This window comes from Geospiza fortis, unplaced genomic scaffold (genome assembly GCF_000277835.1).
Source record: "Geospiza fortis unplaced genomic scaffold, GeoFor_1.0 scaffold41, whole genome shotgun sequence".
NCBI classification, from domain to species: Eukaryota; Metazoa; Chordata; class Aves; order Passeriformes; family Thraupidae; genus Geospiza; species Geospiza fortis.
This window is the reverse complement of record NW_005054299.1, coordinates 10,749,023-10,764,533: the sequence shown is the minus strand read 5'-3', so window position 1 is coordinate 10,764,533 and position 15,511 is coordinate 10,749,023. Positions and strand designations below refer to the sequence as shown.

At 39.8% G+C, this 15,511-nt stretch overlaps 1 protein-coding gene across 1 annotated transcript in view; it reads right to left on the bottom strand.

Annotated features, from left to right (window-relative positions):
* The window catches only part of LRFN2 (leucine rich repeat and fibronectin type III domain containing 2), a 152,802-nt gene extending 138,517 nt beyond the window's left edge, over positions 1–14,285 (bottom strand). Inside the window, exon 1 of the mRNA XM_005416206.2 lies at positions 14,061–14,285. The gene's annotated coding sequence lies outside the window, so the exon portion shown is untranslated. The remainder of the gene's footprint in view (positions 1–14,060) is intronic.
* Between the last annotated feature and the right edge of the window lie 1,226 nt (positions 14,286–15,511).

The following is a 15,511-nucleotide window of genomic DNA, read 5'->3' as shown; positions in this document are numbered from 1 at the left end:
GTTAGCTGAAGACAATGTCTTTGTGTGTTAAAAAAAACCATGTTTTTTTCTTGTTTAGTTCTCCAAATGGTCTATAAATAAAAGTAAACAATTGGAAACCCCTGAATCCGGCAGAAAAGGGTTTCACAGCTTTTCATTATCCCAAGATAAGTAATGCTTCATTATTTTTTTTTCTGGACTTGTCACTTGACAATTATATCTGTTGTCCTGCAAGACTTGTATTGGAAGAGACATGGAACAAAAATATTTCTCATGGTCTTAGATATCTTTATCATATCAAACTAGAGTAAATTCCTTCCAAACTGCAGTATTCAATCATTCTTTCTTTAAAAGCTTATCCATCCATCCATCCATGCTCTCCTTCTCTGCATTTTTTTCAGTTCCTCTTCTAGGACCAGAACTGTGCAACATCATTGATGAGAGCACCAAAGTCTCTTAACAGCTGAAGCTGCACCCAAAAGGGCTCTTGTAGACACAGAATTGTGCTAGTGGGTCTCTGTTAGGATCTGTTTATCACCAGTGGCGGAGGCCACTGGATTTACTGTCACTGGATAACCATCTGCAGTACCTACAGAGCAGTTCCAATTTGTACCAAGCAGAAAAGCTCACACAGCATTTTCCAGGGATGCTCAGTTGTCTTAAAGGCTCTAGACCCCTAAACTTTAATTTCTCAAGCTAGAAAGTACAGGAAGACATCTCACCAAATAAGAAGATGTTTGTGGCATCAGCTAAAATCTCTTCCTTCTGCTATTCTGCTTCATTATACAGTAAAATAAATAAAATCATGAATGAATCATCACCCAAAAAGTCTCAGGAAATCACAAATCACATGTTTATTGATGACACAGTGAGTAAACCATCTATATTTAATAACTACTGCTCTTCTTACTGCTCTTATGGATTATGTGTGTTAATCATACTGGTGATTTTTGAATATTTATTGTTGTTTTTGTCTCTGCTGTAGTCATATATTAGAAGATTTCACATCAAGAAGAACAAGTAAACATGCTGCTGCTGAATGTATTATGGGGGGAATTAGAGTGAGACATTAAAATGAACTTTTTAACAGGCAGTGCCTCTTCATTCAACTGAATGTCATGGAAGATGAAGCATGTTCAAGTAATTATGGGAATTATCAGTGCAGCTAACAGGCACAGAGGAGCACTATCCTGTTTTGGGTAACTGAGGTTTGGACAGCTGAGACAAGATTGTAGTCTGTGGTAGGAGGGACTAGTTGCGATCCAGAAAAACTGCACCAAATGTGAAATGGGTGATCAGCAGCTGCAGTGCAGAACTTAATTTGGTTCAATTGAGTGGTTTTTTTGTTTGTTTCTCAGTGTAGGCTTAAAGGCTGTCTTGTAAAAGTGGTAAGAAAAGCTTTGATCAAGGGACTTGGGTATTTTTTTTTCCTGAGTTTACATAAGTAACTATAAATCTTCTAAAGTATAAATTCTACTTTTTTTTTTTTTCATATGAACCATTTATAAGCAGTTTGCGCATTTCCTCTGTGAAAAACTAGATCAATGATCTTAGATGATTTTAGGTCACCTGAGCTTTCTGATTTTGCTAGACTGACCATTTTCACTGCCAGGCTGAGGTTATATTTACATGCACAATGGGGAGAGAGAGGTGAGAAGTTCTTGGTCTCTTCATCTGAAAACTAAAGGAATAAGTCAACCATGAACTGACATAAACTACATCCTTCAGAACTTCAGTTGAAATAAGAAGCCCTAAAAATTAAAAGGCCAAATAAATCTTAGCTGTAGCATAATGAAAGCAGAAAAATTGTGTATGTAATATGAATAAAATGTTTGAGTCCATCACTGGAGTAAAATAATTATATCATTTGAATTTCTTCTAGTGTGAATTTCATCAGTAATTCAGTATGCCAATTCATGATAATAAGTAAAATATACATGAGGAAGAGTGGGTTTGCCTTGGATGTATGCTTGGATGATTTCTAGCATCCCAAGCAAGATAAAAAGCTTAGTATAGCTACGTCTGCTTGGGTTTTTTTTTTTGGTTGGTGTTTTTTTGTTTGATTTGTTTTTGGTTTTGTTTTTTTTTTTTAATTCCAGTTGGTGTTATATCCATATGCCTCCCAAATGACTATTAAATAAACATAGAAAAAATAAGCAGGAAGATAATGCATATGATGACTACTTTCTTCAACTGTAATAGAGCATGTAAAAATTGTACGAAAGAGTTCAGTAGCTCCTACTTTAGCTAAGGCTTGCTATTTGAGTACTGTTTTCATAACAGTCTTGCTGAAATGAAAAGCCTAAATGAAGCTCTCCAGTGGGCTCACTCATGTAGGCACGGCTCACTCTGTTGCTGCTGCAGCACAGCTCTGGGATTTGATCTGTTTTCCATTCTTCAGGCTTAGCACTGCCTCACCATGGCCTCAGCCCCAGCAGGATGACAAAAGCCAGTTTGGTGGCAGACCCAACCAACCACTCTGCTGCAGGCACTGCAGGTGAGCACAGAGCAGTTCAAACCACAAACCCACATGCCAATTTTCTCAGTTAAGGAATAGCAACTCTACCCCAATTTACATGGAAAGCATCGAGGATCAATTCATTTGCTCAGAGTTCTGAGTGGAAGATGTGCTAACCGCAAAGGGAGTGTTCACTGCAGTGTCAGCATGCCACCATAGAGTCTCTAAAAGCTCTGCACTCTAGGAAGATTTTGATATAAATTGTCAGGATCCCCTCATTCGCCTTTGCCCTGGCTTAGAATGATGAATCAAATGTTAATGATAGTCCCTAACACATTTAAAAATGGAGTAGTTGCAGGTTAATTTTTACACCTAAGAGAATATGAACCATGGACCACCCAACAGCATTTCTAGTATGAAGGGTATCGAGCTGCTGCAGGTGGCTCCTCTACCACAGGAAACTTTCTTACATTTCTCAGCTGCTTCTTTTGCTTTTCAGTTATCACAGAGCATTGACAGTGAACTCCTTGATTCATTGATGATCACTTGTGCTCCCTCTCAGCCCCCATTGTTTCTGCACAGATTATTTTTCAGAGGTTAATTCAGTATTGTGATGGTCTGCTCTGCCTTGGTACAAGCCTCCCACTCAAATACCACATGCTCCTTGCCATTTTACCTTCTTATTTCTGTCCTATGAACCTTAAATTAAATTCAGCATTTTTACAGCCTGTTATATTTGGAGAAGCCTTTGAACTATCTGTTCCATTTGTGCATAGCAATCCACAAAGAACAGACCTACCAGGACAAGAAAACAAAACAAAATGTAAAAGGAAAAAAGAAAAGAATTCTACAAAAAGGAGTGGTGTTATTGCTGTATGGCTATCAGTTAATGTTAAGAATTATTGTTTAGAAATTGTTTAGAATTGTTGTTTAGAAGAATTATGGTAAGAAAGCATAATTTTATCAGAAATTGCAAGAAAATTTTGACTTATTTAGATTAGACTGTCTCATTAAAATTTGAAGAATATCTGCTATCCAGAAAATATAAGAAGTTATTTTCTGTAAAAATAGCACAAAATGCCACATTAAAGCTTTAAACATGATATAAAGTTCAATTTCATTTAGAAACAAAACTCATAAACATTCCAGCCAAAAATATTTTAAAAGACAGAACGTATGAAGATATTGTTGAATAATACCCATCCCCCCCTCCCACAACATACTCAGGAAGCTAATTTGGACAAAAACCTATTCCCTAATGAAAAAAAATTCATAGAATGGTTTAGGTCGGAAGGGACCTTAGAGATCAGCTAGCTCCAAGCCCCCTGCCATGGACAGAGGCAGTTCCACTAGACCAGGTTGTTCAAAGCCCCGTTGAACACTTCCAGGGATGGGGCATCCACTACTTCTGTGGACAACCTGTTCTAGCGCTTCACCACGCTCACAGGGAAAAATTTTTTCCTAATATCTAAGCTAAACCTCTCCTCGCTGGGTTTGAAGCAATTCCCCTTTGTCCTGCCTAGCCTTGTAAAAAGTCCCTCTCCATCTTTCTCGTAGGGTCCCTTCAGGTACTGGAAGACCACAGCCATGTCATCCTGAAACCTCTTTTCCAGGCTGAACAATCCCACTTCTCTCAACCTTTCTTCATAGGAGAGGCACTCCATCCTCTAAACAACTTGATGACCTTCCTGTGGATGCTCTCCAACAGGTTCGTGTCCTTGCTGTGCTGGGAACCCCAGAGCTGATGCAGCACTGTCAGTGAGTTCTCAGCAGAGGGGAGCAGAGGGACAGGATGTTGGCAGGACATGTTTGGCTTTCTGGGCTGGGAGTGCACATTTCCAGTTTATGTCCAGCCTCTCACCCAGCAGTAGCCCCAAGTCCTTCTCCCAGGGCTGCTCTTGATCATCCCCCACCCTGTGTTGATACCAGGACTGCTCCATCCAGGTGCAACACCAGCACCTGGTCCTGTTAAACCTCATGAGGCTCCCCTGGGCCCACTTCTCAAGCTTGTCCACGTCCCAGGCTGACTGAAAATTCTTCACCAGCTCTCATTAGGTTGTGTGTCTCCTTTTGTTGATACAGGTACGCTCCTGAGTGGATCCTTTGTCTTCACTGGCCTATAAACACTTTGTAAACATCAGTACTGCTAAGCCTAAGTCTCTGACATTTGTTACCATTATCTCCTGTTACAAAGGCAGAAGTGAAAAACAAAGTTTATACCTATAGCCAAGAATGCATCTAACCATATGTACACATGTACACATTATACATATATGTTTGATTATTTAAAAATGGAATCAAAAGGGTCAAAATTAATGAAAAATACATTTTTTGAGCTGACTTGCCATTTTCTTATCTAAACGAGGAAAAAGATCTTTTGTTTCAGTTGAACTCATTTCACCTTTCGAAAATATTTATTGAATCTGAAGTAGAAACATAATTACCCAAGCATTTAATTTCAAATTACCATTTCCATTTTAGAAGTGACCTAATGTATAATACAAAAAGAGGAAATTGGAATTTTGGAAATGTACCTTTCCAAAAGTAGCAAATTGAAAGTTCCCTTTTTCTTTGCAGTCAACTGTGGGCTTTTGCCAATCTTAGTAAGTCCTGTACAGACTATTCCTTGCAAGCCTACTTTGTCTTTAAAGTTTTAACCAAAGGCTTATTTGAAAGGTTTTGCTTCCTTCCTCAGTTTTTTGCTGCAAATAAATGAAAATATTTTAATACACATGTACGTCAAAGGGGCTGGTGCTGCCATTCCTTTCCCTTGTGAGATTTACTGGATAACAATTTTAAAATGCACTAACTGTGATACAGTCTACATTTTATTTTTATTAATTTTTAATAGTGGTTAGAAGTATCAATTTCAAAAAAACCATTTGCTATTATTTAATTTTTACCTTATTTTTTATCTCATCTCAGGGTACTGCTGCTTCTCTGAATGACTAAAACACACAGACATTTGAATATCACACTTGTCAAATAATCTCAGAAAAATTAATGGAAATCCCAGTGACCAGTATCAGTTAATGTCACCACAGCTTAGCATTTATCAACAGAATTTTAAAGAATCAAGTTTCTCTGGAGTATTGATTTACAAAGGCCTACCAGTAAGCTCAAATATCCTTTTCTTGTGTGAGGTAAATATGATTTTACTACTTGGTGCCCTATAAGCATTCAGCAATATCTGTTATTCTATGACACGATCAAATAAAAAGAACTGTGGGCAAGGTAAATGTTTTTTTCTTGTTCCTGGTAAGACTACAGAAACAAAAACAATATGTTTTTAACAAAAGGAGGCAACAATAAAAGGAGCATAAAATAGGTTACAAAATAAATGTATAGCTACAGGAGAGATTGTTTTGAAACAAAGTAGAAATTATTCTGAGAATGTCAATCTAAGATCCCATATTCTTTCCAAACAGCTCTCAGATAATGCTTTGTTAAATGTTAGAAAGGCTTTGAAAATTTAATCAGGAGTGGAAGGAATGGAAGCAAAGGTCCAAAACTGTGTTCTTTTGTTCTTAAATGTTTTTTCCACCCTATGACTAAAGTCTCTGCAAACATGGTATAATCAGATTGTGGCAGCAACACACCCTGGCTTCCCATCTTGAAATACTGTGACTGAAGAAGCATCCCTCTGAAAATAGACCTGATTTGCTGCAGAAATAAAGTCTCAAAGTGCAATTTGCCTTTTACCTGAGCTAGCAAGACAAGACATATTTAGGAAGAACAGCTGGCTGCAGAGTTCATTTTTGCTCTTCATGTACTTGTTGGTATAAAGAAAAGAGAGGAGTGATTGCAAGAAATGTGAGGAATGACAGTGAGAAAATTACATAATTACTAAACTTGGGAGGCTTTTTATTTAGGATTTCCTAAAAGATACTTGGTTTCTATAACAGGATTTTTGTGGAATATTGTAGTTTTAACAAATTTATTAAGCTCATCGCCATTTCATGATAAAACAAAACCTGCTATTAAAAAAAAAAGAAAAAAAAGTTTTAAGTAATTCCTTAAAGTGAGCATGATTAGACTAACATGCAATCAGCAAAAAACCTATTTGAGAAACAGAAACAGACAGCACAGCCTAATAAAGACTTTGTTCTCGGGTCATTCTCCGCTGTGTGGTGAGATGGTGGTGTAAGGATTGGTATATCTGTGTGCAAAGTCTACCCCAGCTAGGTCTCAGTTTCAGTGAGGTCACTACATGATCTCTGTGATTTAATGCTAACTACAGCACCATGGGAGTAGCAGGATATGTCAAATGAGAGGGCAAGGTCAATGAGCTGTGCTGGAAAGAACTGCAGCAGCTGTTACTTGGCCCGAGGGCATTATTTGTTTTTAAATGTAAATCCTATAGTTGAGATAGAATGTGGCATAACTTTGATTTTTCCATTCTGTGGTAGGACACTGACATAGGATAAAAGTAACCAGTACATAGAAATTCACCATTGTCCTAGCTCAGCCTTCTTACAAGAGGATGGATTTGCTCCTTTTCTTGGCACAATCCAAAATGTAGTGAGGTTTCATGAGACATAGATCCACAAGGTCATCACAGACCTTTGTTTTGCTGCTTATAGCATTAGATAAATGAAAAAGTTGTAAAAGAGGTAAATAAAAAGACTAAGGTGAGCATGAAATGCAGCCATTAGACATGCAGGACAGAAGGGAAAGATCTCAGCCCATCAGTTGCATGCTCTCTGGAAAAGATATCATAAGAAGAGGGACCTGGTGTATTTTAGAGGGTCTCTCACATAAACTTGAAAGCTTGTTGCTACGTTCTACTAGGAATTGAGTGGTTATAAGTATTAGCTGATGATAAGAAACTCTTTGTGTTCAGTCCTGAGGAAAAATAAAAAAATAGCTTCTTCACTCAACTCACAGATCTAGGGAGGTGAAAGACTGAGACATCAGGAACAAATGCACAAAGGGCTTGAGTACATTTTCTCATGTTCACCAAAATGCTAGAACAGGTTAGATTTGAAAAATAAAACAACCTTGAGTGGCTGAGAGAGCTATCAGCTATGTACAGTGTGACCAGTGACAAACATCATAAGTCTGTCTTTAGCCTAGCCTGGTATTCTGGCTCAGTGGAAAAAAGTGTCATACAAATAACTAAAGAGACACAGAAACACCTTCTTAGCTTTACCACAGCTGTTTTTGTTTCCTGTCTTCCCCCTCATCCTACCAAATTTTTTTCCAATTTTTCTCCCTATGTTACTCTCTCTGCTCTCAGGGTATTTGCTCTCATGAATATGCATCAGGCTGCACTTCAGCTTCTCTGCTCCAATTCTCTGTCAGTATGACCAATTCTCTCCAGTTCACATGAAACTGCTGCCACCCACCCCTGGATCTGAAAGAAAACATTATTAATTAATGCCTCTGAAACTTCTCCCACCGCCCAGAGGCCCGTTGGGTCCAGTCAGGGTAGGGTGATAGGAGACCCTGTACATAGGAAAGCTCATTCTCTGTGAGACTCCTGGCCATGCAGGAGAACTGTGAAGTCCATGAACAAGCTTCCCCCTCATCTCAAGAAGGTATCACTGTCAAAATGCATCTGTGGAGCCGTGAACAGAAGATGTAGTTGCACTATTAAGGAAAGGTCACACTATCCTTCCAAAGTGGGTGTCAACTGAAGAATTCATGGCTCAGTGGGCTACTTGGTCATGTGAAATGGAATTAGTGAATACTTACATATCTCACTGAGGAATTTGTCAATTTTCAGAGACAATTACAAGATATTTTGATTATGGGAGGCTTTCAAAAAAAACTCACCAAACCAGAAAAACACAAAACCCCTTGATCCTCTTCTTCATGAGAGTTTCTGGGAACAAACACATTTTCCCATTTTACTACGGAACATTTCCAGAGGAGATAAGTTATCTGACCTGACAACAGGGAGAAAGTGCAGTCAATAGTTTGGAGAGCAAGTAATCAATGCTGTACCCTTATTTAAAAAACAATATACAGTAAATACCTGCCAGCAGCAGTGATAACATTCACTTACACTAAAGATAAGTCATACGAAATGCCAACTACTCCTCAATTTAGGGAATCAACAAAATGGTCTCAGTCCAGATAATTTATTTTCTATCAATACAGTTTGGCCTTTTTCTTTCTTAGTTTAGTATTCTTGTTTCACACCCAAACCATGCAGAGCTTTCTGAGTATCACATGTGTTTAGCTATTCACAGGAATATTCACAAAGGAAAGGAGATGAAATATCTCCTGAAATGATTGGGAAGGTTTTGATATTTATCTCTAAGGAGACAGACATTTGTTGTTGGCTACTTTTAAACCAGACAGGGAATGCTGAACAAGCCATGACAGGCACTTTTTTTATTCGACTTTTCCTTTTGCCATTTGACTGCTCATTGTTTTCATTCTGTACTGAAAGGGCAGATAGATTTTTTAAAGGCTGTTAACTGAGGGATCTAATTTAAATCCTGGTACAGCCAGTTCTTCCTTTGTAGCACCAATACAGGTGCTGCTCTCTTGCTGATAATCACAGCCTATCCATCCTGCCACTGCAGCAGAGGATGTGGCATGTTTAAGACATCCTCTTTTCCTTTCCCACTTTTTATCTTTGGGCTGTAACAAAAGGAGGATTACTCATTCTGACCAACATGTAGACTGAAGCTTTCCTGAGGAGCTTAAACATGACAAAGGAATGGCTAAGAGCTCTTGGTAACTGGTCCATTTTGAGCAACTTTGCTCCTTAGCCCGTTAAAGGAAATTGCTCCTCTAAAGGCAGAGGAGGAAAAATTCCTTACTTGTCCACAAATGCATGCATTTCCTCCAACCTCAATCATGCCTGGTCACCACAATCCATGTGACTTTATTAGATTTAGGTTTTTCATAGTCTTTCCTTCTCCCACCCAAGTCAGCTCAAACTCTACTGTCCCAGCTGGACAACTGTGGCAATTTGTTTCAGTCCTGCACATAAAGATCTATGCACCACTCTCACCTACCTCTTCTGGCTTCAGGAAAAGAGTCACACTGGTGATTTTCTGCACCAGTGCCACACACACGTGTTTTCCAGCGATTTTCAGCGCAACCTGAGCTCTATTAAAATAGACAAGATGCTTTCAGCCATCATGTACTTTCTGTTGTTTTATCCTTAATCCAGCTTCTGTTCTGCTCAGAATCTGCCTTGCTGTGCACTGGGATGCACCAGCCCTACCTCTCACCTTCTGACCAACCATTGCCCAGGACCCTGGATTTACTGCTATTCCAGGACCCTCTCCTTATCTCACCTCTTTCCATAACCCCACAGTGGCAGCAGATCTTTCAGAGGATTAGAGACCTGTTCCTTCCTGAGGTGTGATTAGCAGAAGCCTCCTAAATGCTCCATTGTACTGCTTATACTATTGCTGCAGCTATCCCCTCCTACCTGTTATTTAGCTGCCATATCCTCTCAGTGCATAAGTTTTCCATAGCTGGAGAAATGATTTCAAGAGAAAGCTCTCAGAGGCCTTGATATCTCACAGCATTTGTTGCCAAGACACCCCTAAAATAATCCCATTTGGTGAAATAAATTGATTTCCAGGTAAGGCTTGGCAGGCAAAGGTTTTCTGGTTCCTTGAGTCAAAATGATAACGTCTACAGTTTCCTTGTCCCAGTCTGAAGGTATGGAAGCCTTCTAATGAGCCAGAAATGTTTAATTCCAGTTCAGCTCACAGATTTGCTTGTCCTTGAGAAAAATGGGATTTTATGATCAAGTTTCATATGAATTATTTTCAGTTTTCATGCAAAATGCATGAACTGGAAAGAAATAATAAAAAATTATCTTCCAGAAAGAATGCAAGGTAAGGTGTTCTAAAAATTTTGTTCCTACAGTTTTTAGTCAGGAAATTCCTAAGACTGACCATTTCCCAATCATGTCCGTTAAAAATATTTTTTTCCTGAGAAAACAAAAAACATTTATACTAAAAAACTCCCACTCAGCTCTGCCTTCTATGTAGGTCAATAGTGATTCTGCATGGGGGAAGACCCTGACAGCACATCTTTTTCCTTCTCCCATGTTTTTAAATCAGCATTTTTTTAACTGAAAAGATGTTTTCTGACTTCTACTGCTGCTGCTCATTTTATATGCTGAAGTTGGTATCCTGGATTTGTCACCAATGTTTTTCCATAAAGATGAGGATGTTATCAGAGACACATATTGTGAGTAAGACAAAGAAAATGACAGGAAGAGAGAAAAATCAGAAAAATGCCATATCCATCTTCTGAAATACAGTGACAATCGCTGATCCAAGGGATGCAGAAATACTTCTAAATGACACAATCTTCTCCCAGTTTTCCATGTCACATCACTGTGAGCCTTCTAATGACATGTTTATGCATGTTAATTTCATGCGAAGGTTTGTCATTTAGCCATGCAAGAGGTAGTTTGAGTTCCTAGAATCAGAATTATCACTTACAGGCTTTCCTCTCTCTCTGTGCATCCCAGGTGGAGCTGGGTTGGGCAGAGAGTAACAGCTGGCCCTTCACTGCAGCACTGCATCAGGCTGATTTGTGATTTGTGGGGTTTGTTTTTATTCTGGTGCACTCAGATGAAGCCCTGTCTTTTGTCACAAGTTTCAGTTCGTAAGTGGGCATTGTTCAGCCCCATCCAAGCACATGTGGCCTCTGGACATTGACAGAGAAAATCCCAGCCCCTTGGTGAGATCCTTAGTTGCTAGAATTAGTTGCTAGAACTAGTCAAACTCTACATGATAAAACAAAGAGGCAAAAGAGAATACAAGCAATGGCCTATTTGGTGTTGGACAATAAATTTCAGAGTCATCTGGACCGGTTTGAAGGAGCCACAGATGTCTTCCTTCAAAAACAGTGTTACTGCTTTTCAGTTCAGCACCTAGAGGATAATTAGCCTCTCCACAAAAACAAGCCCATGACAGCACACTTGGACAAACATGAAGAAAGTAAGGCTGAGTGCTCAGGCCAGAAAAAAAAAAGACTGAGTATACAGTTGGAACAATTACCCCTCTTCTCCCACAGGTGATCTTTGTAGGTCAGGGCAGAAATGCCCATTAGCAATGCAAAATGGGATTTGGGAGTGAACAGGCATTGTCATCATCCCCTCCCTCACCTCTGTGAGGGTGGGTAGCAAATGCAGCCTCAAAGGTTTTCAGTCCACAGGTTTTCAGCAGGGAGTTAAGTCACTTGAAGAATATACCCGCCTATTACGAGTTAAACCTTGATAATTCTGAATCAGCCTCCTATTTTGCTTTGTGCCCACAAGCGCAAAAAAAAAACCAAAAAAACAAAAAAAAACCCAAAAAAAACCAAAAAAAAAAAACCAAAACAAACAAACAAACAAAAAAACAAAACAAAACAAAACAGAAAACCCCAAAAAACCAAAAGAAAAACCAAAAAACAAAAAAAAGAACTGCGGGGAGGGGGCAAATCAGATGTGTCTCTAATCATTACATTGCAAACTTGAGTCAGTGGTCAGATTCCTCAGCAAAGAGTGGGAGCAGAAGCACTCTGACTAGGATTGCTGGGGGCCGTCAGCTCCGGGTCCACCTGAGCAGCAGGCAAAGTGGAGGCTAAGGGGCAAGGCTACACGTGCCATTTGTACTTCCCATTAGGAAAAATGGTCAGTAATGGTCCTATTGTAAATTTAAATAAGAAGCACCGAAGCTGTGGAGCGCAGCATGGGGCAGAGAGGAAAGCAGCAAACAGGGGCTCTGAGGCTGGGTCACATTTCTCACCCTTTATGGTGCACCAAGGAAGGCCAGCTTGCCTGTGTGCCAGTGCCCTACACAGCCAGATACTGGGGCACACCTGGTCCAGAGTCACCCTAAAGAAACCAGAGCTGTGCTAGGGAGAGCAGGTCAGACACTGTCTCTGATCCAAGGGGTGATGCAGATCTTTGCTGGGTTTCATGGGTTAAAAAAATTCAGCATGGATTTTTTGCTACCTGTCTCCTGGCATTGTTTATTTTTTGCATCCCCTCTCTCCCCTAGAATTAGAAGCAGTTTCAGGGAAGGTCTGGAACTCTTCTTGGTGCTGCTGCAGCACGGCAGCTCCGAGCAGAGCGCACACGAGAAGCGCTCTGTTGTGCTCAAGTGGTGATCTCTGGGCAATGCAAACTCACCACTGGTACAGGGCAAGCTGTAAACAAGGGGACTGCAACCAGCCTGAAACACAGCAGGAGTGGAAGTAATTATTTGTCTCTTTTCTTTCTCATCACAAGCCTAAATTTGCCCTCGTACAGTCTCTGTACACATCAAGGTCCAACAAGAAATTGATCCCTTGCATGGCAATGTTTCCTCTTTCTGGAGGAACAGAAAATCCCCATGACAATTGTGTTGCATCTGCTGGACTTACACAAGCTGAACATTGTATTATAAAGTTAAGAGATGTCAATTTAATTAACTATGACTTTATAGACTGATATAATCCTTACTGTTTCCCTCCCTCTTCTCACCAAAAGAGTTTTTCTGTCATAGTAATCCCAAAGGTGGAATAGATAAAATAAACCTTATTTTTCTTAATATCTCCATGGCACTGCCCCAAAAATACTAGATCAGGCAGTCTGAAAAGAGAAAATTATTCTTGCTTTAAATCAATATTATTTGTCTCTTCTGTGTAGGTAGGAGTTACCAAGTTTAAGAACCCTTTCTTACATACACTACCACAACTGACCATTTTACATTTCCAGCGGCTAATCTGCCATACTGGGACTTGTTGACTTCACTGCCAATTTCTTTTACCCCATTAGTTCCTTTCTTTTATTCAGTCATGCACTTGCTTTGTGTCCCAAACATGTACATTCATCCTCGCAAATCAGAGAGAGATTCAGTTCCCATTTTGCTATATCTTGTACTGTGCTGCCACTTAGATGCTTCCCCCACCCCAATTCTCAGTACATTTAATCTTGCTGAGAGCATATATGTCTGCTGACGTCAGACAGACATGACAGAGCATATACCTGTTTGTGTACCCCGTCCCCCACATGCCCACCTTGCCAGTTCTGGACATCCATCACCAGTGGCATCACCTCACCAAGAACAACAGCCTCTGTGACAGCAGACACCAAAGTGGGTGCCCACTGCCCCTCCACACCCCTCACTGCCTTCCCTTCTCTAGCTGCTCCTATGCCTTCTGTTTCTTCAAATGACATTTGCCAAGGTCCTCACTTTTGCTCTCCTGTTTTATACACAGCAGAGTTGATCTGCCCAGCAAAGTTCTCGCTTATCTTTGTAGGATTTACTAATTCTTCAGAAAGCTGAGATGGCTTTTACAGCTTTACTCTATTCCTCAATTCCTCCTTTATTAGAAACCAAATTATTATCCTTTCCATCATTTTTCCATCACTGTTTAAAAACTATCATAAAAAAATCCTATTGACTCTAAAAAATACTGGTTTTGAAATGCCATGAGAGGCAGAAACCAAACTGAGATCCATTACTCTACATGAACAATCTTATCTAAGCTAACATGAAAAGAGAGATAAAGTTATACATTTCACCAATCCTTTAAGATGCATGACTGAGACATTTTTTGCCATCAGAGGTAGCTGTCTATAAAATGTTTTGGCTTTATATCTATTTATAGTTTATGTTATAACTACACAGTTTATAGATACATAGGAAAAAAACCTTGCACTTACCTTTGAGAAGTAGCATTTATCCCAGGTTTTGTAAAATAGTCTCAGACAGGCACTTAGACCTTCTTTCTATTCCATGCATCCTTTTTTCGAAAGAAGATAGAATCAGAAAAATCCCAGTTGATCTCTAGCAAACCAAAATGTAGACAAGATTGTTTGTCAGATGCAGCCTGATTCAGTGAAGTCCGAGCGTGTCAATCCCTGAGACTCCTTGTTCAGTAATATCCAAAGCACAAAAAAAGGAAAGAGAAAAAACAGAAAAAGAAAGAGAATAAAAAAGAGTGAATAACTTGTTCTTTTCCTGTGTGATTTAAAAAGCCCAGTCTTGGAGGACTAAGCAGCCTGCAGGCTTTTTGAGCATTCTGATCCTAGTGCATCCCAAGGTAACACATGCATTTCAGTATTGCAAGTCTTCAAGTTCATACAAGCAAGCCCAGCTCCTCTGTGTGTGTGTGTGTGTGTGTGTGTGTGTGTGTGTTGGGGTGGGGGGCTGAGTCCTACTGCAGGGGGAAGAGAGGCAGGGAGAGACAGACACACACAGTCACACGCAGGGATGGAAGAAGGAAAAACAGCAAAGTGGAGTGATCTCACAAAGTGCTCTAGATGGCAGAGCCTGCACGGCTTGTAAGACAAGCAATGTGCACACACCAGTAAAAAAAAAAAAAAAAAAAAAAAGAAAAAAGAAGAAAAAAAAAGAGATAGAGAGTGAAAAACCCGAGAGAACTAGCAGGCAGGTTCAGGAATTTCTTCTTACCTCTTCTGACGATGCAACATGCAGCAAGTGCTTTGTACTGCATAGGAATCCGTGCAGGCACGACTCAGTCAGACCCCTCACCTCTGAAATAAACAAATATGTACCATAGGAAAGGGAAGAAAACCAGAAACCACATGAAACAAGGGTACAAAAAGAAGCTAATAAACAAGTAAGAGAGTCAGGGAGGAGTCCTAAGTGAGCAGGAGGCAAATAGATGATACAGAAAGAGGCATCTAAACTCCGGGTCCTAATAGAGATTGGCGCTGTAATTATGTGGCAAAGCACTGCCCTCTAAGCCATTGCATAATAATAGAAACCTAAGCTGTGTAGACACAGCCTGACATACTAAATCCTCAGGAGCTACACTCAACATTTGTCAGTAGAAAGCCTGTCAGTCCTCTGGGGGCGGAGGAAGAGGAGGGAAGACAGAAGAGGAGAGAAATTTTACTGCAAAATGCATAAGCTGCAGTTGAGCTCTCAGGTGGTGCCGATGCTTGAAATGTTATAGTGGAAGTCATATATATCTGTATCGATGCAGGAAGAGATAGATAAAAACCATATGTGCTGCTTAGGGACACACTTTAGTGGTGGATTTGGCAGTGTTGTGTTAACAGTTGGGTTTGATGATCTCAAAAATCTTTTCTGACCTAAACCATTCTATGATTCTAATAGCACTGTCAGCTTCATTCATTCTATTTCA